The following is a 24,680-nucleotide window of genomic DNA, read 5'->3' as shown; positions in this document are numbered from 1 at the left end:
TGGAGAACACCACCTTTCCTAAACGAATAGCTAGAAAGGAATGAAGAATAAACAGGTGTGAGATAAATCTGGCATAGGGGCTTGAATGTGTTCTGAAAGCTGATGGTGGTGATGTTCAGACCCATGTTTAGCTGTGAAGCTCACCTGGTGACTTTGGAGTACATTAGTTTCAATGGCACACAATTTTTTATAGTAGCTTTAACACTCTTTATCTGTCTCTTATGCCAACATGAGTGTCTGATGATCAGGTGCCACTATTGGCATACTTAACTTTGATCTGTAAATATTTCCTTTTACATCCAGACAGTATTGCACCATAGTTCAGGGGTGGGGTAGGTGATTTTAGCCGGTCGCTTTGTCAGCCTGCCCTATCTCCCTGGGTTATTGAGAGGCTAAAGCAGGAGAGATGAGGAGATCCATACATATTCCCTGGGAGAATTGTGTGTGGCAGGGTAATCATCACACATAATGTTAAGAAATGTTAAGTCTTGTGGTTTGGGTGAGGAGGTTTACAGACTCCTGTATTTGGGCTCTTTATAATAGGGATGTCTAAACTGGGGGCTTTCAGATGTTGTTGGACTATACAGATCTCATCAGCCCCTGGCAATAGTGGTGTGTGGGGGCGGAATCACAGGGGTGGTTGCCCCGGGTGCAAAATTCTTAGGGGTGCAACATTTCAACATCCGGTGCTGCCTCAATACAGTGCATGCTTCCATTGCTGAGTTCTGTTGAAAATGGCTTCTCCATGCAAACCAGAAAGTGTCCTCTCCAGGCAGCGGAATTATTTCTCCTTTCTTAATCTTTGCGGCTGTGATCTCCTGGGTGCCATTAGGAATGTGCATGCGTACTCTGTCCTTTTCCCTCCCTCCTTCCGTCCCTGGGCACTGGCAACCCACGCTGCGCCAATGCCTACCAGCATGGGACAAGGCCCATTCTTTGTTGCCTCCTTATTTTGTATGATAAGTTGTAAATAAACACGCACAGTCAGTTCTCCTCAGGCCCACCCAGCCACTTGGTTAAGGGTGCACCAATTTCTTTGGCCTGCGGTACATAGCTGGACTGCAGATCATACTGACTCGCCTGGCTTCATGGATCAAGTCTCCATTTACAGTGAGAGTGCTAAAAGCATCCTTTTGGCACGAGGCCAAGTAAAACTCAAACCTACCGCTTCCAGGAATGTAGCTGAGGGAGGCAGACAAATCCTTGTAGCAGACGTAGTGGAGCATGCTGACATGATTGCAGAGGGCATATGGAATATATTATTGCCGCACTTTTCCCCGATAGATCCCCAATTGCCACAGCACCTGCTGCAAGGACGCTTGACACAATGTGTTAAACAGATACCCCCTGCTCCTTGTAGCCTGGGACTTGGTGCTAGGCATTCCGATGGATTGCAGCACGACCATAATTTCTCCTCTGTGGGCATAGAAATACTTCTGCAGCTGCTCTGATATCCAGTGACTGTTTAAATTAATCCCAGGATTTTTATTGCCTCTGGCTATCTTAAAGCTTTGTTTCTTATTTCAAGCTGCTAATGAGGTGGGTTGTGTTAGTCCCATTGGTGGATTTCTCCTAAGGTCAAAACTGTAATGGTGCTTAATGAATTGCAGTGGTATCATTGCTCCTCCAAAGTGCCTCGTCATTAAAAGGACACAGCCAGGCTCAGTGCCTAGGCTGGCTCTGTGTTTTAAGCCTGGTTCTACCCAGCGGCACAGGAAGCCTTTCGGGCACCTATGGGCGAACCGCCCATAGGGACGGCACGGGGAGTGCGGCACCCATAGGGACGGGCAGGGTGCACGGCACCCATGGGGGGGACGAGGCGGGGAGTGCAGTGCAGTGCCCTTAGGGAGGGATGGGGCACACAGCACCCACAGGGACAGGATGGGACGCGAAGTGCCCTTAGGGAGGGACAGGACGGGCACCTGGCACCCACAGGGGCCAGGGCCTCAGCCACCCTACAGCTGGGGGGGGGAAGGCAGTGGGCAGACATCGTGGAGCCTGTGGGTGCCTGAGATGTGTGGCTCGGGCACGCTGCAGGCCCTACAGTGAGTGCCACCCGCCATTTTGTCACCCCCTTCAGTGGGGACACCTGTGGTGGACCGCACCTACCGCACCCCCTTGCTACGCCCTGATTTCTACCCCCTCACAAAAATAAGTCTACATATACTCACATGCTTTGCATCCCACACTTTACCAATAGGGCTGGTAAAAGTCAGAAAAAGTCAGAAACTCTGGAGAGCCATTATTAGTCCGTGTAGACAATACAGTGTAGGCTGTAATGGTCTGACTCGGTATAAGGCAGGTTCCTATGCTCCCATTGTGAGTACAGACAGCTTACAAAGGGGGATTTCCAGTCCACCGTCCCACCTTATAATTCCTCAGTCCTTTTAGTTTTCTTCTTCTTCTTGCAATAGCCTTCTCATGTTACACTTGACTAAGACATTCAAAGCCAGCTCAGCACAGTTGTGGCTACTTGGCAGTGAGGCCAAACCAAGAGATGATGGAAAATCCAAAACAAGCTAGCAAATGTCCAAATGGAATTCCAGTTATTGTGCTACAGTCCATTGATGCCCTTCATAAAAAAGAGACAAAGATAATATTGCTGCAAAATCACAAGGATATCATGAATCACCAGTCACTGGAGAGACAAGAAAGAATGCAAAGTTGTGTAATGCAATAAGGGGCAGAACCTGGCGAACTAACTTATTGAATCTGCCCCCCTCACATTCTGCAACTGCAGTCATCCACTTGCCCTTCTGACTATTTCCAATATTTTAAACAGTATTGCTTTTCCACAGTTACTCCTCCTATATAAATAATGCCTCTTCACTTCTCTCCATCTGTGTTATGAATTTACAGCAAAGATTTATCCCCCTTTCCTCCATAAAAAAACCCCAAGTTATCTGATCAGACAGGAAAAAATAATAACCCAATATGTTATTCACAGAAAAGAGAGTGGACCTTCTGGAATTTATCTTTAGACATTAGGAAGTTTCTAAAGGATACAGGGATTACCTTTTCATTGTAGTAAACCTAGAGTTCGCCAGATGTCAGTTTATTCCGTTAATGGTTTCATAATAGGAAATAACCTGTTCAGCATACTGGAAGTGTGTGAGTATAGCTGTCACATAGACAAGCAACTGTAAACCTGTCTATAAGGAGATAAAATAATCACTGAATGCATATGCTTAACTTCCTGGCATAAACTTAATAGAGGTACATAGTCAACTGTTTGCTGTTACAAATGGGTTAAATTTATACACTGCTGAGACAGGCATGCCCTGAACTGAAGTTGGGTGATACATTATAGAGCTCAAACTGTGCCAATATTACACTCTCTGAACTTTATGTAAAACTGAGTCACGCACTATGATTAATCCAGGTATCTGCAGGTCCCTGCCTTTTAACAGGTAGCCTGCAAAGAGTTAAGTGAAGATGCTTAGCTATGATGCCAGGCATGATGTCCAAGCCTTTGCTGGCGGAGGTCAGCAGTGGTTCATGGGAAAGGAAAAATTGGCAGCTGGGCCGGATGTCCTGCATTTCCCCTCTTCCTGCAGCCGCCTGAACTGCGGTCCTTATTTAGCTTTCCTGATGGGCAGGAGGAATCCGATGGTGGAAACTGTCATAGCCTGATAACAGTTCAGGGACCCCTTTATGATGGGTGTCTAGGTAGGCAATGGGTCAGTTTTCATTTTGATGAGGATGGGGGAGGAGAACAGCATGCCCGGCCAACTCAGGCATGATTGACACTGGCCATTTAATATACATTTTCCAGGGGGAGAAAGTATCTGTACTTCAGTGTGTTGATCTGCTCACTTACTTGTAAACAAATCACGCTGCATTTCTAGTCTGAAAATAATCCAACTATGAAATGATGACGTCTTTCAAGGAGGTGTTTTTTCCCCCTTTCTGTGGGCGGTTGAGCCAGCTGACTCAGGGAGGAGTTCATGGGGAGAGGGGAAAGGGGGATCCTGGAGTAGAGCCTTCTGGCTGGAGTCCAGGCCCGGGCAGAGTTTTCCACTGACTTATGGTGACAATGTGTCAGCAAGGCCAGCAATAACAATGGCATGGTACATGGTGACGCAGGGCTTGTCAGAAGTGAGAGGCAGTCAAGAAGGAATCTCTGTACAAGCAGCATGAACAAAACATTCAGACGTGTATTTTCACCATACATGGTGCTTTGATATGATCTGTGTACTAGAGTCTACATTTACAGTTACATACAAAACAAACCCATATTAGAACTGCTGAAGTAAATATATTTCCAATAAAAGCAACTCCACTATATTTGTATTGACTTCTGCCATTTTTTCATGGAGCAACATGCTCCATGAGAATGGTCATCATGTGCACACTTAGCTATTCCTTTACCCCATGTATGAATCTCCATTTGGAGAATGAAACCTCAGCACAGAACAGCTTAAACTGCAGGTCAGAGCTAGGCAAGCACTGATGATTTGGGGGGTAGCTATGGTGAAATTCATTGTGGACATCCTAATGATCACCAGTGTTTGTCCAACTTTGACTTGAAGCTTAAGCATTTCTGTATCCGTGGTTTAATTTTCCATGTGGTGACTGATACATTAAAAATAATATTCCAAGAAAGGCTGCTTGAAATAAGAGATAGGAAACGTGCTCCAATTTCCACTTCACTGAAGAGGGCAAAGTTACTCTGGATTTAAAACAAGACAAGATGGGGCATGCAATTTTGCAAACATATCCAATTAGCATAACTCATGTTGTTCACCAAATGTTGGTTTTTCTGGCTGCAGAATTGTAAACTGCACATTACTAGGCAAACACAGGTTCCCAGTTTGCCTAATACTGTTAATGAGTGGATAGGCAGGGCATTAGCAAGGGAGTGTTACTGGGCAAGAGTGAGTGCTTAAACATTTTCAGCTCACCAATGTCCCCCATAACCCTTCTCTCTCACCAGTTCCCCACCCCTCTCTTTCTCTCCCAGCTCCCTGTTTTGCCCAGGTGGCTCCAAGGCCATGCATTAGCCCATCAGTCAAGCAACAAGTCCAGGAGAATGGCTGTAGGGAAAGGCTAAGCACTTCCAGCCTCTGATTCTCCTCTGTAAATACCCGCTGCTGCGTCACTGTTGACTTTTTTTTCGCTGAGTTAAATTGTACATATACCCCGACTTTATGTATTAACAGTGCACAGGATTGTTTGAGTTGCTTCAATAAACCTCTAAAAGGGAACATGGAAATAAGTGACTGTTATGTCCAACAATGCCTGTGCGCACATTACCCTGGCTCCAGTGTGCTCTCATTCTGGAGGTACACCTGACATTAGCCACAATCCATATCTATCATGTAGTTCTTGATGCTTGATGTGTTTTCCCTCAAACCAGTTGCCATATGATTTGAAAACATAAGCCACATTCACTTCCCAGTTAAGCTGAGGTGTGTACCTTTGAGACAACCATTGTGCATGTGCAGATGACAGCTTCATAGGGGAATTGCAGGCGAGGGAAAATGTGCATTGGATGAAGATATCCTTGCCAGGCAAATGCAACTTGAAATGCAGCAGGCGGGCATCTCATTGTGTTTTAAGTCACTAATATGTACATAGCCTACGTATTTTGGAAGAGCCTACTGCCTATTCCAAATAGTAACCATATTTGCTCCAGCTTGCTGGTGGTTCTGTTTTCCTTGCAGTTTTAAATCTTACCTCATTTCCACCCTAGCAGCATCTGCAGGAAGGAATAAGGGTGATCAACCAGAATAGTCTCAAGAGTTGTAGACAGAGCAGAAAGGAACATAGCAATGCCCTGCAGAGTGTTCCACAGAAAGAAGGAAGTTTTTATTACTAGGCTAAATCCTAAATTTCTTGTTCTGCAATCAATGATGTCCGAGGGACTGTTGGCTGATTGAAATTGAGAATAAAAATTCCAGGAATCACTGCAAGGGCCTGGGGTATGTAAAACCTTTGGCAAACCAGAAGTTTTCAGAAATTGCACTTTAGTAAGTTGAAATTGCACTGTTTCCACAGGTAAAACTGAGATGATGTGGACAGCCAAGGCTCTTATGGAATATAGGCCCTAAATCTAGAGGAGGAAATAGTTGTACTTTAGTCTTGTTGAAATAAGTGGGTCAAGTTTAGTCATGGCTAAGCCTAATAAGCCTGACTGTATTAGGGCCAAAGTATACAAGGATTTAGTTGTCCTTCCTCCACATGTCTATATTGCAAATTATAAAATGTACAATTCAAGTACATATGCGATTTGAGAACCAAATGTTTCAGCCTTGTAATTTGATTTTCTGATCAATCCATCATTTTATTTGCATGCCATCTTTCCATAGTTAAAACTATGCTCAAAGTGGATTACAACGTATAAAAAATGCATAACTACAAACATAAGAAAAGTAGTTATAAACAATAAACAAAACATCAAAAAGTACACAACCAAACTGAACAATTTCCACATAAACCATAAGATCCAGTATAAAGTTATAAAAAACTAACATCAACAACAGCAGCAACCCCCCGCAAAATCCCCTAAACAGTTCCCTGTCCCCTGATAATAACATATTTATTTTACCAGTTGGATCATCCTTTATATTTTTATTTATACAGGCAACAACCGATTTATGTGCGCCCGAATGGCATGTACACACGCACAGCACCGAACCTGGAAATACCCCAAAATGTCATAAAGACATCACAAAAAGGGGCGGAATGGGGTAGGGGCGGAGCAGGCTTATGTGTGCTCTGCCGGCACATGGGAGGATCTGGGATGTAAACCCCCCCCCCCGCACAAAAACGAGGATTACCTGTATACTAGGGGCTGCACCACTGTTTAGGTTGCTCACCAACCCCTGCCTGACCACTTCCCCTTTTCAACCCCTCTCATCTTACACCTGGCACTAAACCCATCCCCATCCCTTTACACCTAACCCAAACCTGCCCTCTCTCTGTTTAGTTATTCTATTTTTACAACCAGGAAGGGTGAGACTTGTTTTTGAGATTTTCTGCTTCAGATACCCAATAACTTGGTTGGCTTTGGATACTATGCACCTTGATTTGTGTGTGTGTGTGTGTGTGTCCATTTGTTGCTCCACTTTTGGGCAGCAAAATGTCCTGAGTTGGCTCTGTTTCTGCATAATATATTAATATTTCAGGGAAAATATCCTTGAGGTAAGAATACAAATGAAGGAAGCAGGGTAAGACTTACCAAAAGGAGTGAGAGTAGAGATGGTACAGTACAGTATTTGAAAGAGGTGCTTTGACCAAAGTATTGTCCAAAATATATTTGGGAGGAAAATGTGTGTGTGTGTTTTAAAGTTAGTACCTTTCCTTGTTGTGCCTTCCTCATTCTCGAAGAATGAGCATCCACTGCCTCATGCTGATATGTAGCTTTGGCATTCTGCTTGCTCCTGACTTTGCAGTTCAGTGGCAGAGTCAGACAAGGACTGTGCTCCCAGGGCTTGGCATTTCTCAGTATTTACAGCCCCCTCCCCACCCCTAGCTGGTTAGACAAATAAAATCTAATGCCGACTGAATCCCCAGCTCTCTGTCCTCAACAGCAATAACAAGACCTGGGTGGCATTTCAAAGAATTTATCCGTAGGAGATGGCTTGAAATTAGCTAGCATTGGAATATATTCTTTTAATTTTGGGGGCTGGAAGAGAAATGTAATACTTTCTTTGTAATAGACTGGAGACTCTGGCTTAGCTGCTGTTTAGCTAGTATTGCTATGAATTGGAAAGATTGCTTAGAGCATTGACCTCTCACTAACCCCTTCCCCAATCCCAATGAAAACATGTTTTATTGCAAGAGTAGATAAAAGGAATCATAAATAAATGTGGTCTTGCGCAAGCTCTATGCTACCTGCCCAAGTGCAAAAATATGTGTTAGCACTGACAAGTTTGATTAAAAATCGATGGCTAAAGTTCCTGCTTGCACTAAATTTACAGTTTTATAATGTTTTAAGAGAAGAGAGACTGTATCATCCACTTTAGAATACAAACCACCAAGCTTTGAGAAAAAGATTCAGATCCATCGCTGATACAACAGATTTGTAGAAATGAAAGTTTCTGAATTCCTTTCAGCTGCAGTAGGGGGTACATGGGCCCAGGGGGAGACTAGGCCCATTTTTATAACACTAAACTGTAGTTTAGTGTTATATCCAAACCAGGTGTCCAATTAATTCATCAATACAACAGAGTTTTTGGAGACCACACTGTTGTGGATTTCGCTATACCTTTCTGCTACATCTTGAATGAATGAGACCAGCTAGTTCATCTGATTTTCAGCCCCTTTCAAGCACACTCAGTTATTAAGTACAACATATTTGTTAGTAATTACCATCCTTAATTGAGTCATTAGCATATATAAACATTTCCCTGCTATTGTATCCTGCTTGTGAGTACCTCTGGGGTTTGAGTTATTGTGTATGGAAACAATTTTAAATAGGAAAACAACAATCAGTAGAATTAGAATTTTTTAAAAAAAAAATTGGCAATTTATGATGGCCTGCAAACCATTTATAAAAATATATATATTTTCAACTTGAAGTTCTGACTATGAAAATATGATTGATTTGAACACAAGTAGGCTGTTGAGAAAGCCACAGCATGGCATTTCAATGGACATCTTTTTTGTTTGACGGAAAAAAATGAATTTCATGCCTGCCTGTGATTATTAGTAGTCCTAAGATGCCTGAGTTATCTGTGCAGATTCATTGACTGTCTCTTTGAACTTGTAATCATCAGGATTTGTACTCTGCAAAGGTTGCACTATTTGATTGTTTTATTAAAGGGGGAGGTAACTGAAGTTCTTCAATCCTGGGAGGCTGCAAAATAAAATATTAGATATGCATTCCTTTAAGAATTAATTATATGATCAAAGCATTTTCCATCCATTTCCTGCTCTCTATACTGCTATGATTATAGCTCATCTCTCCACCAGAGAATTCAAGAAAACTGTAATGCATTTATAAACCTAAATAGGGAATGTTTGCACATTGGGGGGAAATGGTCTGTTTCAAAGGCTATAAATTTAGCCAGTAACTCCAAAGTAATGGAAGTAATCAAGGACCAAACCAGGGGTGGCACCTCCGCACCTCTCTGTAAGTGCTCAAGCAATTTTCACACCTTTGTGATGTGAACAAATTCAACAGATGAAGTGTTTCCCAATATGGAGATGATATGGAAGTATCTCCTGTTAGGTTTCTCTGTCAGGCAACTGTTAAAAGAAGTCACAGGAACACTGATAGAAAAAGGCCACACCTACATTTAAAGTACTTATTCAGCTTTAATGGTAATAGTTTTCCACAAAGAATCCTGGGAACTGTGGTTTGGTAAAGGCACTGAGTTCACAGACCTACAGTTCCCAGCACCAGCTCCCAGGATTCTCCATGTGTGGTGCAAAGAGTGCTTTGAAAGTATGGGGTGAATGTAACTAAAGAGAACTGGCAGTCCTAGAGAAAGAGATGGCTAGCCCCCTTGCCATCAGTTGTTGACAGGCCAGATCCACAAGGAAACACGTGCTGTCAGATGTGCAACGAGCACCCTGCCCCTCTAACTTAAAAGCAGCACATAGTGTATTGAGCTCAGCAGAGGGATGGAAAGGCTGCTGACAGCCCAGATCCGAGAGGAGGTCTGCAGGGTGGCCCCAGCTGACCTGGTAGCCCTAGGCCGGACATGTGGCTACCTGACAGGCTAACTTTGGCCCAGGACATCTCCTCTCTGAGAGGATGGAGCCGGGGAGGGAAAGGGCACTGCGGTGGGGCAGGGGGGAGAGAAAGGAAAGCTGACAGGGAGAGAAATGCAAACACGGCCTGGCAGTTATGGTGCGGGGGAGGTGTGGAGGAAGATGAAGGGTAAACCTGGCAAGAGAACTCAGGAAGTCAAGCTGAAGCAAAGTAAGGGGAATGATGAGATAGAGTTTCCTGGAGAGGGCTGGAGAGAAAGGCAGACAGATAAACAGCCAGGAGGACCCAAGGAACAGATGCTGTTCCCTGAGCAAAGACCTAGAGGGCGCTACGCAGCTGGCAACTTGCCAAGGCCTGGTTTCTGTTCTCTCTCTCTCTTGTCTCCTTATGCCTTTTGATTTTACTTCAAGGACTTCCACATATGGCAAACATATTAGAAAGAAGAGGTGTCACAGCACCCCCCCCCTCACCACTACTGTTTTCTAAACACTAAATATTGTTCATAACATCTAGCAATGTGCCGGTAATGCTGCATATTTCAAGGGAAGGCCAAGCGTTAGAAAGGTCAGGTTATATTCCTCGGCCACACAGCCATCAGGTTTCCTAAAGGCTACAGCTTGTAGTGCTGCCTCTTATGATATCAGTGCTATATTGTTCTGTCACATCTTGGTTGCCTGTGTACACATTACTGTAGGGCTGCCCCAAGACATTTTGGAACCTGAGGCAAACCACAGAATAGCACCCCCTCTCCCTGCCAGGTGAGAAGGGGTGAGTTATAATTTCTGTTAAGTTATTTTTATGAAGAATGCATAGGTTATATAATAGGCCTGCATGGGGAAATTTGATTTTTTATTGTAAATTGAAAATAACAATGGTGGTGGTTTTTTTTAAAAAGGTACATAAAACCTTTGACAAAATTATACTGACCTATATAGTTACACAGCAAATTATCCAGTACAATTATACTTATAGATCTACCTCACGATGATATTGTGAACATGGGGTTGCCATTTCTCATCTAACCTAGCATTCCTGCCAAAAGGTTTGCTGCAAGGAAGGATATCCAGGATATGTGTTGCCTTTTCTAATGCTGTAGGGCTCAGGATGCAACCTTTTTCTGGGTGTGGTATTGCTGGGTTCAGCTCCATTCTACAGGAAATGAACAACCAGGAAAGGCAACAAAAACTCTATAGCACTTGGAGCAAGCAAGAAATGCAGGACTACCCATCTCCTTCTTGCAATGTAGTCTTTATAAATGTTGAGAAATTTGGTGTATAAATGGGACCTACAACAAAACGTTGCAATATATTTTCTCTCACACACATTTAACAGTAGCATTCCTGTTGAGGGAGAGGGCCAGCCAGCCAGTTAACCATGTCTTCCTCCAGCTTCCTAAAATCTGCTAAGGGCTCAAGCAAGCCAATTCTTTTCTCACTCTTCCATTCTTGGTTTTCCATTTTTCTTTTCCAATTGACAGTCAACATTCCATGGCTCCTGATGATCATGGAGCATGCTTAGTCTGCATTGAGCTGTTTGGGGGCATGTGGTTGCCCCATTTTGGTATTTGTGGACTTTTAAATATTGTTTGTACTTTGGCAAACTTTGGGGTTGCCCTGAGCATTCTGATACCTCCCTTAGATTTCTTAGAAGCTGCATTTTCTATTGGCATGAGAGCATGTAAGTTCACCAGCCAAATTCAGGCTATGAATTTTAATCCTTGTTTTAATTCTGCCTCAGTTTTTTAAGAATAAATGAACTGCCTGTGGTGGTGTGTTCCACTGTAACAATTTCCAGAGGAGTAGGGATGTTAGTTTTCTTTAGCAAAAACAGCAAAGTCTTGTGACAACTTTATTATATCAAAAGCTTTTGAGTTCAGGTGCATGAAGTGTTATCCTGTCAATGCATCTGATGAAGTGGACTGTAGTCCACAAAAACTTATGCTATAATAAATTTGTTGTCCTTTAAGGTGCTGTACTGCTTTTTGTTCTGTTTGCACTATTGTCTCTGAATAAAGGGCCTCAGACTCCCCCGCCCCTGGAAATTTGGCATTTGTACGGTTTTTTCATTCTGTTTATCTCCCAAGACAGTCCCAGGAGGGGTGGGTTTTTTGTTGCTGTAGTTTTGAGGAACCTAAACAGGCAAACTGATTCTGGTCTCTTTCTCCAACTATAATAATGTTGTCTCAAGGAACAATTAGAGTTGCCAGATTTCCCGTATTATTATATCATATTTCAAAATATCCCAACTCCATAAAACAGGCACTCCTAGATTCTTGGCATGGCCCATTTTGATCTAGTGGTTTCATGACAGTTTCATGTACAGCATTAAAATATCTGCCTCCCCTCCCCATACTCTTGCCCTAAAGTATTAAGAGCTGAAACCAAATTTCACCATGTTGTTCTAGTAGCTATATTTAACCAATAGTTTCACAGTTCACATGGGAGATAGGCCTCCCAGAGAATATATGGGGGTAGGTTTGACAAATATGACATCTGCTCACTCAGCCCAGTAACCAATTGCTTTCAGTTGTGTGTTTCATCTTGCCCAGCATGATGTATTGTCATATACTGTACAGTATAACTTGGGTGTCTATGCAGTAGTCAGGTGCTGCTTGTGTTTATTGTTAATCTGAAAGGTCAAAGGAGCTGCCACCTCTGCCAGTTATTGATGTGGACTTCTAGCTTCTACAAACCTCATTCTTTGAGGACATTAAAGCACTGATACCCAACTGACACCTTCCATTTCCCTTCCTTTATCTGCCCATGCATCCCCAAACTACAGTGACAATTCCAGCTCTGAAGTTGACTGCCATCTGCATCCACCCTTTGTTATTTTAAGGAGGGTCCTTTATGACAAACTTTGAGGAGCCCAGGTTTAGGGTGCTGCATCTGCTCTGTAAGGCCTGCATTGCCACAGGAAGCAGCTCTCAAATTTGTTTGGGCTCTCATTTAGGCCACCTAGTTAGTCGCTGCATACACCAAAACAAAGGATAAGTACATGTCCTTGAATTAGGTGAATGGCCTATTCTGGGAGGGGTTGCACTCCACGAAAAGTTTAGGACTCTGGGAGTACTTCTGGATTTCAGTTTGTCACTGCAATCCCAAGTGGTTTCTGTGACTAGGCCTGCTTATGTCAACCTTAGGCTAGTACATTAGCTGTAGTCATTCCTAGGCTGAGAATGTCCTCACTTCTCCATGCTGTAGTGACTTTCTGCTTGGACTGCTGCAATGTGCTATATGGGGAGCTGCCCTTGAAGATGGCTTAGAAGCTGAAGCTAATGCAGAAAGTGAGATGATTAAAACTCTATGCTTTCTGAGCAGGGAAAGTTATGAATATTGCTGCTTACAACACTGGATGTTCTGAAGTTCCACCTAGAGGTTTTGTGCTTTTCTTTATTTGTATAAATACAGGTTGTTTTTTTCAGACCACAAATTATTTCTAAGTGTCATTTAGCTGGGAAAAGCTCTAATCTTCATTGCATATCTTCAAAGCATCACTTATATTGAGATCCTTATTTAATTAGTTAATGAGTAGACTTTACAACATTTCAGTGGGTTTTTTTTCCAGAATTTTAATTTAATGGTGGCCGTTTATCTTAAAACTTCTCTATAATGTCACTGTGGAGTAGATTCCACTTTGGAAAGGAACCGGACATTGCCCGTGTTAGCAACTATCTTAGGATAGGTCTGGGAGCTCACAGTTTAATTAATACCATGTGGAGCAGGTTGGAGGACATTAACTAATCCTTTGCTTATTTTGTTTATCATCACTTGGGATAAACAAAGACTCTGGACTAACTTTCGGCATGATTAACTCTGAATGGGTGGGCAGACTTGACCTTGTTATAATCAACACCTTGTAAATTATGGCAAAAGTGTGACTATTAGCTATACATTAGCTATACATTTCTAAAAGCAAGAGTGTTAGCAATTAATCTTGTATGGGACGGGGGCAAGACAGTGATGGAAGACTTAAAATTAACCCCATGTGGAGCACACATGGGATACTGTCAGATGCCCTCATGTGAGAAACAAAAAAAAGGATATTGGCACTGATCCTATAAAAATAGTACACAATATAAATTGATTGTGTGCCTCTGGTGTGGATTTATTTGTTTACATGCGTATTTAGTATACTTGAAAATTTCCCTCGCTTGCTATGACTCAGAACAGTTCACTGTATATCTCCGTATCTATACTTTAAAATAAACTAAAAATGTATGAGTAACATGGTTAGAATAAACCTATCTTCATTCTTATCTGTATTTGTTGAAACTTACAGCACCCCAGAAACATTTTTGTGTGTGGAAGCAAGCTTCAGAGTTGGGGAGTCAACATAGGGTACATCAGACTAGTAGCCCTAAGTGTATCCACCCGACACATGGAGGGCACCATCAAGAAGTCAGCTAGCTTGGCTGACCAATCAAACTGCAGAGAAAAGAGTTGCTCTGGAGTCAGACAAGCATACCAACAAACTGAGCTCTGGTCCAAACCTGCCAGCCTTGCCTCTTCCCTCTCACTACCATGCCTTCTCCCACTGCCTCTTCGTCCTGATTGCTACAGAAAGCATCGGTATCTGGGTTACTGAAATGGAACGCTGGCTGCAGGATGCTTTGTCAATGGTCTCTAGGTGGAGGCAGTGGTGGACAGGTGAAGGAAGCAACACAGGAGAGGGGAAACAAGAGTGATGGGCTTGAATTAGTACTTGCTGGTGTTGATTGCCTGACAGGAGTTGTGGAAGCAGGCATAGTGAATGGAGCCCTGTTTGTTTTTTATTTCTGCTTAAGGCATTTACAGCCCAAACAATGTAGATCTTTATAGGTTCACAATGGTATCTAGAACTGTAGCTTGATAGCTATATTTCCTGAAATTGTGATACAATACTGTTTTAGCAAATGTACCTATCAAGTAGCATCACTATTGCGCTGTTGGTTTTACCTCTTTTTTGCCCCCTAATTATAAATGTAGCTCTATTTTGTGAGACCACTTTGGGGCAGCTGTGGCTGTTAAAGCCTGAAATAAATCCTTGGAAGGTGTTTGTCTGTGTGGACCAACTTTGTGTTTATAGAAAAATGATTTGGTGCAAGACAGGGTGGAGGTACAATTCCTGCCACTACATCTGCAAAGGAGAAGCGGAAGAACGCACACACTTTGAACCAGGAAGGCAAAATCTGTGGCCTCGTCCTGACACTTCTGGTGCTGACATCACTAGTCAGCAGTAACCTCTACTCTTGTTGACACAAGGAACAAACCCCAAAGGCCGTCTAGACATTGAGTTGGCTGCCAATTTATTCACTAATATCTGGAAATGCTCAGAGATCCACTTGGAGGCAAACCAGGGGGAGAAGGAGGCTTGAGAAGGGAAATACCATTTCCCGTGTTATTTTTTAAAAATGGATTCCATTCCCTAGGCCAAAGCTGATTCTTGCACCTCCCATTTCCCCACCATCTGCTGACTGTGAGGTTAGAACAAATGCCAGTTTTAAAACTGTTCTCACAGCATAGTTGCTGCTGGTCTCTTCTCTATGCCGGAACTTCTCCAAGTTATGCAGTTCCTTCTGCTGATTCTCTTGCCTAATGAAGTGGGGTGGGTGGTCATGAGGGAAAGGGCCTTTTTCAATGATGGCCCCCCAGCTGTTGTTTTTTAAAAGTATTTTTATTAAATATTTTTCTTGTTTACAAAAGCACATGCATTCTCTCTTTCTTCAGGTTGTGTTTTCTACAGATCAGTTAGATTTGTTGTGAGACATTGGTGTTATATGCAGTATAGGGTTGGGAAGAAAAGAAGTGGGGGGCGGGAGAGAGTGGGTGGTGTGGTGTTGAATGTCCTCCTCAGAGAGGCTCAGTTGGTACTTGGTAGCATCTTTTGGCACCAGGTGAAGATCTTTTTATTCTCCCAGGCCTTTCAATTAAATGCTCTGGTGGGTTTTCAATTCTGAATGATTAAACCTGGTTTTATAGTGATGTTATACTACGCTGTGTTGGTTTTATGCTGAATTTTGTAAAATAGCATAGACATTATTAGTTTTAGCTTATTTTTTTATTGCCTTTTGTTTTGGGTTTTTTTAAAAAAATTATTAAGTTTTGTAAACTTCCCAGAGGATTTGGTCGATGGCAAGTATAGAACGAATGTCTAAATAATAAAAATAAAAATAAAAAAAAATCTTCCGCGGATCATTGGCAGCTTCTAACTCTGCTGGGATTGGCTGCATTCATGAATTCCTAAGTGCTGCTGATCCCTGTTGAAAATCAGGTTTGTATCCAGTGCAGATCAGCTGATGGGCAGTGTCTGCAAGCCCTGTTTTCATTCTGGATCTTCCTTTGCAGCTTGACTTGACTTCAATACCAGACTGCAAAAGAAGAAAGGAAAGAATTGAGATCACACGTAGAGCACTTGCCCAATTCTTTCCTTTGAAGCTGGGTAAGGTGATTGACAAGTGGGTGCCGCTGCTCGCTTGTCAGAGTGGCCCATATGAGTATGGGAGCCGAAGATGTGGCTGACCAGATCCTGTTCCCTAATGCCGTCTGTGTTATTTCAATCAGAAGGGCCAAGTGGACTTGAAGAATAATTAGGGCTTGCTCTTGTAACCCTGTCACAAAACTAGCCCATGGTTTCAGTTATTATCAGACTGGAAAGGGAGTCAGCACAAAGGGCATAGTGTGGACTAAATACTTCACTGAGAGGAAACTCTGTGAATCAGCAGATCTGCCAAATCCTCCAAGAGGGAGGCAAAGGGAAGTGCAAAAAATGCTGAAGCATTTTGAGACGTAGGGATGAGGATGCAGGAGAGGATTTCCTGCTGGCAGGAAGGGAAGCTTTTAAAAATGGCTCTGAAAGGTCTTGAGTATTTCATCCTCAGCTTTGAAATTCTACACAGCTCCCATTTGCTTCTGTGATCTTCCCACTTAGCAAAACAAAGAGTCCGTATCCCTCTGGCTCTGACCAAACACCTGTTTTCGAAACTGCAGAGTGCATAAATGGAATTAAGTGTGAAAGTTTCTTAGACTGAGCTGTCATGAGCTGTGACAGCTGAGTGATGATAGGTATGTGGAGCTGGGGACACAGTCATGCAGCCAAGGTCTGACTTTACGGAAATGCCCCCTCCCTGAATAACATGCACATGCAACAACCAGGAGAGCAGTGGGAGCAAACTGGGAACCGGCACATATCATCTGCTGCTCATGGGTAGGAACGTAGTGTTTAGAAGATAAGCACAGAAAGGCAGAAATTGATCATAAAAAAGAAAACCCAGAAGGCTCCTATAAGAAAGGGCAGGGGAATAACCAGGAAGGACAAAGGAAGAATTCTGTGTAAGCCACTCACACAATTTGCCTTTGGCAAATTATAATGAATTGCCAACATCCTTGTACCAGTAAGGAACAATTGTTTTACTCACCTGTCAGTTTGCCAAAGGGTGTTTCTGATATGTACTACTCACTGGCCAATGTTATGCTGTGGGGTAAGGGTTCATAGTCCAGGGGTGCCAACTTGAATAAAATATTGGGAAGTGTGTGTCAGATAAACCCCGCCCCACATAATCAATCACAAGTCATGGCATGCACACACCATTTGAATGGCAATGTCCATCAACTTGGGGGGGCAGCCCCCTCAAATCTTTTATTGGGGGTGAAGGGCTCCTCTGGTTCATACACATAACCAGGTTGTAAAGGGCAAATAGTCACAGATCGTAAAGCACTATGCAAACTCTTTAAAGTGTTTGCATGGATTTCTGTAGCAGATTCTGCATTACGATGCCAGTGTGGGCACAGCCCTACAATCCATGGCAAATGTATATCAGTTTTTGCTTGCTTATGCATCAAGTGAGACTACCAGAACAATGGCACAAAATAATTGCAAAGAATCTGTGCTGTCACTGAGCAATCTGAATGTTCCACAGTAAGTGGGAATCAAATTAATGGAAAAATGGGTACCACCTAGGGAGGGCAGGAGGAAGCATCCCCCTTCTCTCATGACTACATAATCATTTATCATCAATATCTCTGTGAAAGTCCAATGCTTCTTTGTAACTTGGTGTTGAATATATTCAATAGCAGGACTTGAAGTTTGCTATGAACTTTATCCCCACTTCTACCACCAAAATTTGAAATGGTGCCCTTGAGGAAAAACATGATAATCCTCTTCAGAACTTCCAACTACAGCACTAGTAAATCCCCCGTTGGAGGATTTCAGATTGATATTCACGGATTTCTCTGCCACCCACATGAAAATTAAAAAATTAGATTTGCTTATCATAATAAATATTGCAGCTGTTACATTTTCAGGTGGTTTCTTAAGATCTTCATTTACAACGTTGCAGATAAATATGTTTGCGTTCCCTTATGTAGGTTAGAGTAGTAAGGGTTACATGAGGAGCTTGTGGAAAAGTAACTGCATGTTTTAAAAGGGACAGAACCCCCAACCACAAGATTGATTCCAGAAAAAAACAAAAAAGTATTGTGGCACCTCAAAGATAGGAGTAAATGTGTCATGGCTTAAGCTTCCATGAACTTATGAAGTGATGTGTGGGCCATGAAAGCTTTTGCTAATACTGTAGTTAAAAGTGCTACAAGATTTTTTGCTTTTGATGCACAAACTTAACACAACTACAGGTACCCCCGAAAGAACTCAACTGTGCATTTTCTCTCTCTCTCTTTACAACTCATGACCTGTGCATATCTTGGTATTGTTTAGTTCTCAGGAGTGTTTTCTGTAATGTTAAAAATCAACTAAAAACATAGGTGGGGTGTTCAGCCCCCCCTTTACTTTGCTTTAGTAAAAACAACTTACAGTGAACAAACAAAAAAAAGTAACTGGACCACTAAATCTTGTTGCTAACCTGTCAGTACACCAAGGACTCTTTCTGATTATGCATGTTGCAGTCATTAACAAATGCTGTTTTAGGGAAATTATCCCCCCTTTCCCAGCAATGAGCTATCCATATCAAGAATAAAGAGGAATGGAAACATGCCAATAATGATATGGTTATGCACAAGATATCTTGAGTCAACAATCTCAATTAATAGAAGACGTTTGGTGACAAGTACATTTAAGCAATGGCAGACAATCAATCCACTTTGGATAAAGATCCTTGTCTGCAGTTTGCCCCTTTAAAAACCATAAACTGAAAGATCAAGGATAGGAATAGGAAACCCAGTTTTCCAGAAATAGACAAGGTGTCAGCGGATGCAGAATCCTGCTTCCTTTTTCAATGTCCCATCAATCCAGTTGTGTTTATTTTACTATCCTGCTGCCAGCTCTCTTGGAAACCATCTTGAGAAAACAAATATTACTGGAGTTGCTGCATGCCTTTTTAATTACACTAATTCTTTCTCCATGTTAATAGTATGTGAATATTAGAATAATGTATGCACATATGAGACACAATGACTCATACTTTTTACAGCTGCATGGATGCTATATGTTAACTCGTCATCATGTATGCGTGTGAGCTCACTTGATTTCCTCCATGAGGCTCTGGAGAAAAAACCCAAAGGATGAAGGTCACAGCATATAAATCTTGGAGAGAGAGGAAGGGCATTATAGTCTAGCAGGAGTATCTCCTTCACACCCTGGGGTTTTACTTGAGACACAAACCATCTGCATGTCAGTCAGCTGCCATTTCATAGCAGACCTCCCTGTGAAAATCAACTGTCTGGAGGGGCTGGTTGCAGGCACCAGTGAGAATTTCAACCTGGTGGGATCAACTATACAAAGTGTCTATACAAAGTGGTGATTTTGGATTAGAGGGAATAGAGTTGCAAATGAATCTGGAAGAAGGGATTTTTAAATTTGAGGATCAGATCCTGCCTTTGTGTTTACTTCCACAGCTGTGAATGTAACAGCAAAATGACTACCCAAAGATTGCGGTCAACCCTCTGAAATGCGCTCAAGCATCCAGTTGTTGCCAGACAACCATCATTTTAAGGGGCTTCTTGTTTTACAGCAGAGATCGTCACCTTTTTTGCCTGAGGGGCACCCTTGGTCAACTCTCGCAGTCCCCTCTCTTGAGCTCATCCAAGTAGCTCAGCTGAGGAGGATGCTGTCTCCCCAGTTATCAAATGATTAATCTGATAACTAGGAAGGGGTGAAAGATCAACTTTAGCGTTTTTCTTCTTCTCTTTTTGCTGTTGCAACAAAAATGGGGGGGGGGACAACAGAGAAAGTTTGTTTGGGGGGTGTCATGTGGCTCCTAGGCCTGGTATTAGCCACCCTGGTTTTATAGAGTTGCTTCTCACTTAAGCAGGGAATTAGCATGGTCCAGTAGATAAAATGTTTGATTGCAGAAGTCATGAGTTCAACTAGAGATCGCCTAAGGGAATCTCTTGAGCCTTCTTTGGCTTTCTATTGTAACTTTTGAATAATTGTTGTGAATATGTATAGGATAAATATTTAAAAGCATCTTCTTCCTTTTTAAGAAAATGCAATGTAACTGGTGAATAATTATTATTTCCAAACTATAGGAGTACAGAATACCATACAATGGATATCCCACCACTCACCATTATTTTTTTCACACTTTAGCACACTTTAGACCACAGCATAGCAACCTGTGTTGTTGGTGTGATGAACTGGCAATGTCACACCCTGTCATTGACAGACTTTAGAGAAGAGGGGGAGACACTTGCCCATGAAGTTGGAAATGATAATTAGAACCAATTAAGCATAAACAACAACAGCTGTTAATGTACTAATCATTTACTATTCCTATTTTAACTCTCACACTTCTCTCTTAATGAACTTTACTCACTGCCCCTCAGCTGAATTTAACACAGGCTTCCTCAAACTTGGCCCTCCAGATGTCTTGAGACTACAATTCCCATCATCCCTGACCACTGGTCCTGCTAACTAGGGACCATGGGAGTTGTAGGCCAAAAACCTCTGGATGGCCGAGGTTGAGGAAGCCTGATTTAACAGATGTTTTAACTCCCTAGAAAGCTGCCGCCTTAATTCTCAGTATCACAAACACTTTGAATACCTATTGCTCTTGGAACTAAGCCAGATGTACATGTGATTATTGAACATGGGTTTGCCAGGGTAAGGGTTAATTTCTGAGTCTTAAAGAAGCAGTAATTGTTGTTGATGATGATAATACCCTGCCCTTCTGGCTGGGTTGGCCCAGCTACTCTGGGCAGCTTCCAACATATATAAAAACATAATAAAACATCAAACAGTAACAGTAACAATCTGATCTAATATAAAAAGTCACAATAAATTTAAAATAACGTATATCAAATACGGAAAGCAATATTCAGTCATCCTTTAGAATCTAATAGTAAACAGTAAGCACATGGTTGACAGGAACAAAACCTGCCCTCTCCTTTACTCCACATGCTTTGCTGCTTTAATGTTCTTTCCCCTCCGGCCAGCTTACTTCTGGTATCAGAACTAGGCTGAAGGTAAAAAGTTTTAAAGCAGCAGAGCATAGAGAATAAGGCAAGAACAGGCTTGATTCTTATAGGGTTTATCACTTTAGAGCCAAACTGGCAAGCATGAATGCTATAAACACACATGCATCTGGTTTGGTCCTTCCTCCAATGCAACATTACATCTTTAGTTGCTACTGGTTCAATTTAAAATGTTATATTTACAGCCCAAGAAACCATGATTCACTGATGTAGGAATGAGTGAAAAGCTCCACCACTCCCTGCTCTGAAACCTTCCCTCTTCTTCTTCTTGTATGTTTAGCTGCAGAAGAACTTTCCTGGTTTGTTAAGACATAGTTTCCTGTGATGTCTGAATTCAGAAACTTATCCTGATCTGAAGGGAGCACTTAAATCAGTTTCCCAGGCTGACATCACAGTAAACCATGGCTTAACAAACCAGGAAGTCTTATTTGAAGCCAAGCATGGGAGAGGGGAGAAGATAAAACACGCAAGCTCATTACTTAAGAATGAGATGCCAGGATGCTGAAGAACAGGGCCAACCATCCAGATGTGGAATCAGAATAACAAGCCTTACTTATAACATGTGCTTTTCCAGATTATTTCAAAGGCAATGTACCTAGAGCAGCAATTACGATTGTCACTAACTTATTTTGAAAGCTCCTTTTTACTACGGCAAGAGACAGCAGTTAAAAGGGAACAAAAGATGAATCAAGGAACGTAGGACACATTGATAGGAGGGGTGGTTCCAAGATGACTGGTCAATACTACTGTCATCCTATGTTTCCCGCATTCCACCCCCCACCCCCCAGTACAATAAATGCAGTTTATGGTGTATTCCAAAGGATAGTTTGTTCCTTTTCCTGTTGTACTTGTGGAGAGCCTCAGACAGGATACATCTGCAGGAATCCCAGAACCTAAACCTGCACAGACCGTACATTTTCTTTCTCTCCCCCCCTCCCCCCCTGCAACCCTAGTATAGTGCTGTTGCCTAACAGGTCATAAAGCTAAGAGAGGTGTCTTCAGTTTTTGTTATTTTGCATCCTTCCTTGTATCCTCCACCCAGTTCCACGGGACAATATTTGTGCCCAGCCCTCTGATCAGTTCTCATGAGCAGAACAGAGGAGCACCTATCTCTGCCCCAACCATTGTTTGCATGTTTTGCCTTTACCTAAAGGAAGCAACATGGGTTAGTTGCTGGCAGGGACATTGTTTCTAACAATGTGTTAGATAAATAAATAAATCCCAGCATTCGTAAGGAGAAGAGCTGTTTCGCAAGAGACCCATGAGTGACACAGTTACATCTGCAGTTTCCCCATCTTCCTGCTGATGTAGCTCCGCTCTTTGAGAGCACCAACAAACAATCCCCAGCAGCAAAATTTGTGGAAGCATAGAGAAGGGTTTAGTGTGCAAAGCAAGGTGGTGTTGTGCCTTAAATATGAGAAAGCAAGACATTTCACATAGGTTTCTAGAGGGTACTTAACCCACGACACTTAGAGCTGTCATCCTTCAGAACCAATTAGCTTCCTAATACACACACACATTGAATGCAATCCTATGTATGTTTACCCAGAAGTAATGGGGCTTGTATCTCAGTAATTTTGTTTAAGATGCAGCTGCAGTGACCCATGTTTTAGAGGCAAGGAGTTCTCTCATTATATAGTGATAATGTCCTGCTTCAATTGGGGGGGGGGGTCCTTAAGCCCTTAGTACACTGATTTCAATGCCTGTTATGATTCTCCTCAGGACACCTCTAAACATGTACTGAGGGACAGTGAAATTGTTCCTGTGTCAATAGTGTCTAGCCATCTGGAGCCCAGAATTTATACTGGAGGCAGATATGTCCAGCAGTAAATTGGATATAAAGATTTGTATTCAGGACGGATCAGAATTATTTTTGTTTCAAAATGGTTATATTTTCATGGGATTTCACAAAAATGCTTTCATTTATTTTCATTAACACAGAACACATTTTTTGTACAACATCCAAAAGTTTTCCCCACCCCTTCTGTCTTTTCAGTCTAACTGTTTTGTTAAGTGATAGCTTCAGGGAGAAAAAGGATGCTTAACCCTTTCTAACTGTACCTCTTCCCTTACTCCCACTCAGTCATTCTGTTTTCTTTCATCCTGCACTGCAAGTTTAGAACAGGTTTCCATTGTCCATTTGCAGTTCCATCTTGAACCAGGAATCTTCATGTCCAGGGAAAGGATCTTGTTTTGTGAGCAGCCAAGCATGGATTACATGTGCTCAAGCCACATAGACTTGTTCATGTTCATAAAGATGTTTTGCATGAGCACCCCAGGCTTTCCTATGGAGGGAATTATTTATTTATGTTCACAAGAACTGAATCCCCATTCTGCACCTCAAAATGTACCCTTGTCTGAGAAGAGACTGGGGAGGTGTTTCATGTACACTGCATCATAGCCAACTTCCCACTCCAGCTACTTCTAGATATATGCATATGTTATTAATATTTATTTTTCATTTCATTTCTATACTGCTTTATATTTTTACAGAAAAATCTCAAAGTGGTTTACAACACATTAAAACATCAAATAAAACCATCCAGAATAAACATTACCAAAGAAAGTCAAATATAAAGTATACGTTAAAAGTGACATAATTAACAGGAAACAAAAATATTATTTTAAAGATTTCAAAATAAAACATTGTGAGGGAGGTCAACTACAGAAAACACATTTAGCACAGCAAAGTTCACAAAAAAAACTTAACCATTTCAAAAGAAAACATTACTAAAGGAAGTCAAATATAAAATGTACATTTAAAACATCATAATTAACAAGAGAATAAAATATTATCATAAACATAGAACATATCTTCTGCTGTTGCTGCCAAGTCCTGCCCATAGTAATTCATGGCAGGTGGTGGCTGCAGAATCTCAGGCTCAATGACCTGGGTCTGCACTAAGTTTCTGATGTACGCGGTGTTCTGCATGCACTTCTGTAAGAGAGGGGTAATATTCCATGTACATCCTCATTGCACATGGCCATAATCATCTTCACATTGAAATGAGGTGGGAAATGTGAATGCAGGAGTTGCGTGCACATGTCAGAATGCTCACAAAGCTCAAAGACCTACAATACTGAAAATTAGATGTGTAGCTTGGCAAACAGAACAAAGCCTCCAGATACTAGGAGCCAAGACTACGCTTGCTCAACTGAGCAATGCGTTCCTCTTGCTTTTAGCTTCAGGGCCTAACAGTTCAGGCCACTAACTCCATTGGAGTGTCAGGGGCTGGATTTGGGTGTGGCTTTAATTGAGGAATGATATGAGGAATGAAAGACAAGTTAACCATTAAAAAAAAAATTAAAGTCCTTCCTCTTGACTAACATGGTGAAAATGAAAGCCAGAAGGACTTCAAAAGGCAGAAGGCAATAAAAATTAGTAACCGTGACCCTGAGTCCTTTTAAAGTTAGTGGTGGAAAAATGCATGTATATAGGGACAGGCCTCTCAGCCCAGTGCCTTCTCCATCTACATTATCTTTCATCTCTCCACCTCACACACTCACATGCAGCCTTGTGCGTGATGTACATGGATGCTCAGTCTTGCTCTGATTCTCCATCTCATTCTTCTCTTATTACAGTTCATTGGTTGCTGCTGAGTGGCTACGTG

The 24,680-nt window shown here is 42.1% G+C and overlaps 1 protein-coding gene and 1 long non-coding RNA gene across 4 annotated transcripts in view; one reads left to right on the top strand and one right to left on the bottom strand.

Moving 5' to 3' along the window:
• Positions 1–24,680, top strand: part of FLT4 (fms related receptor tyrosine kinase 4) — a 94,351-nt gene that overhangs the window by 2,069 nt on the left and 67,602 nt on the right. Inside the window, exon 1 of one of the 3 annotated variants that reach the window (XM_082211734.1) lies at positions 10,326–10,432. The exons of the other annotated variants lie outside the window; for them this stretch is intronic. The gene's annotated coding sequence lies outside the window, so the exon portion shown is untranslated. Of the gene's footprint in view, positions 1–10,325; positions 10,433–24,680 lie in introns of those variants that run through there. 3 annotated transcript variants of the gene reach the window in all.
• Positions 2,202–10,141, bottom strand: LOC309526016. The gene is made up of 4 exons (XR_014216620.1): positions 9,839–10,141; positions 9,074–9,195; positions 3,016–3,152; positions 2,202–2,572 (listed from the first exon to the last, which is right to left on the bottom strand). It is a non-coding gene; the product is annotated as an uncharacterized lncRNA (long non-coding RNA).

Source organism: Podarcis vaucheri, assembly GCF_965113315.1.
Source record: "Podarcis vaucheri genome assembly, chromosome: 2".
Lineage (NCBI taxonomy): Eukaryota > Metazoa > Chordata > Lepidosauria > Squamata > Lacertidae > Podarcis > Podarcis vaucheri.
Note: the sequence above shows the minus strand (reverse complement) of the source record. Positions and strands in the feature narration are given on the sequence as shown.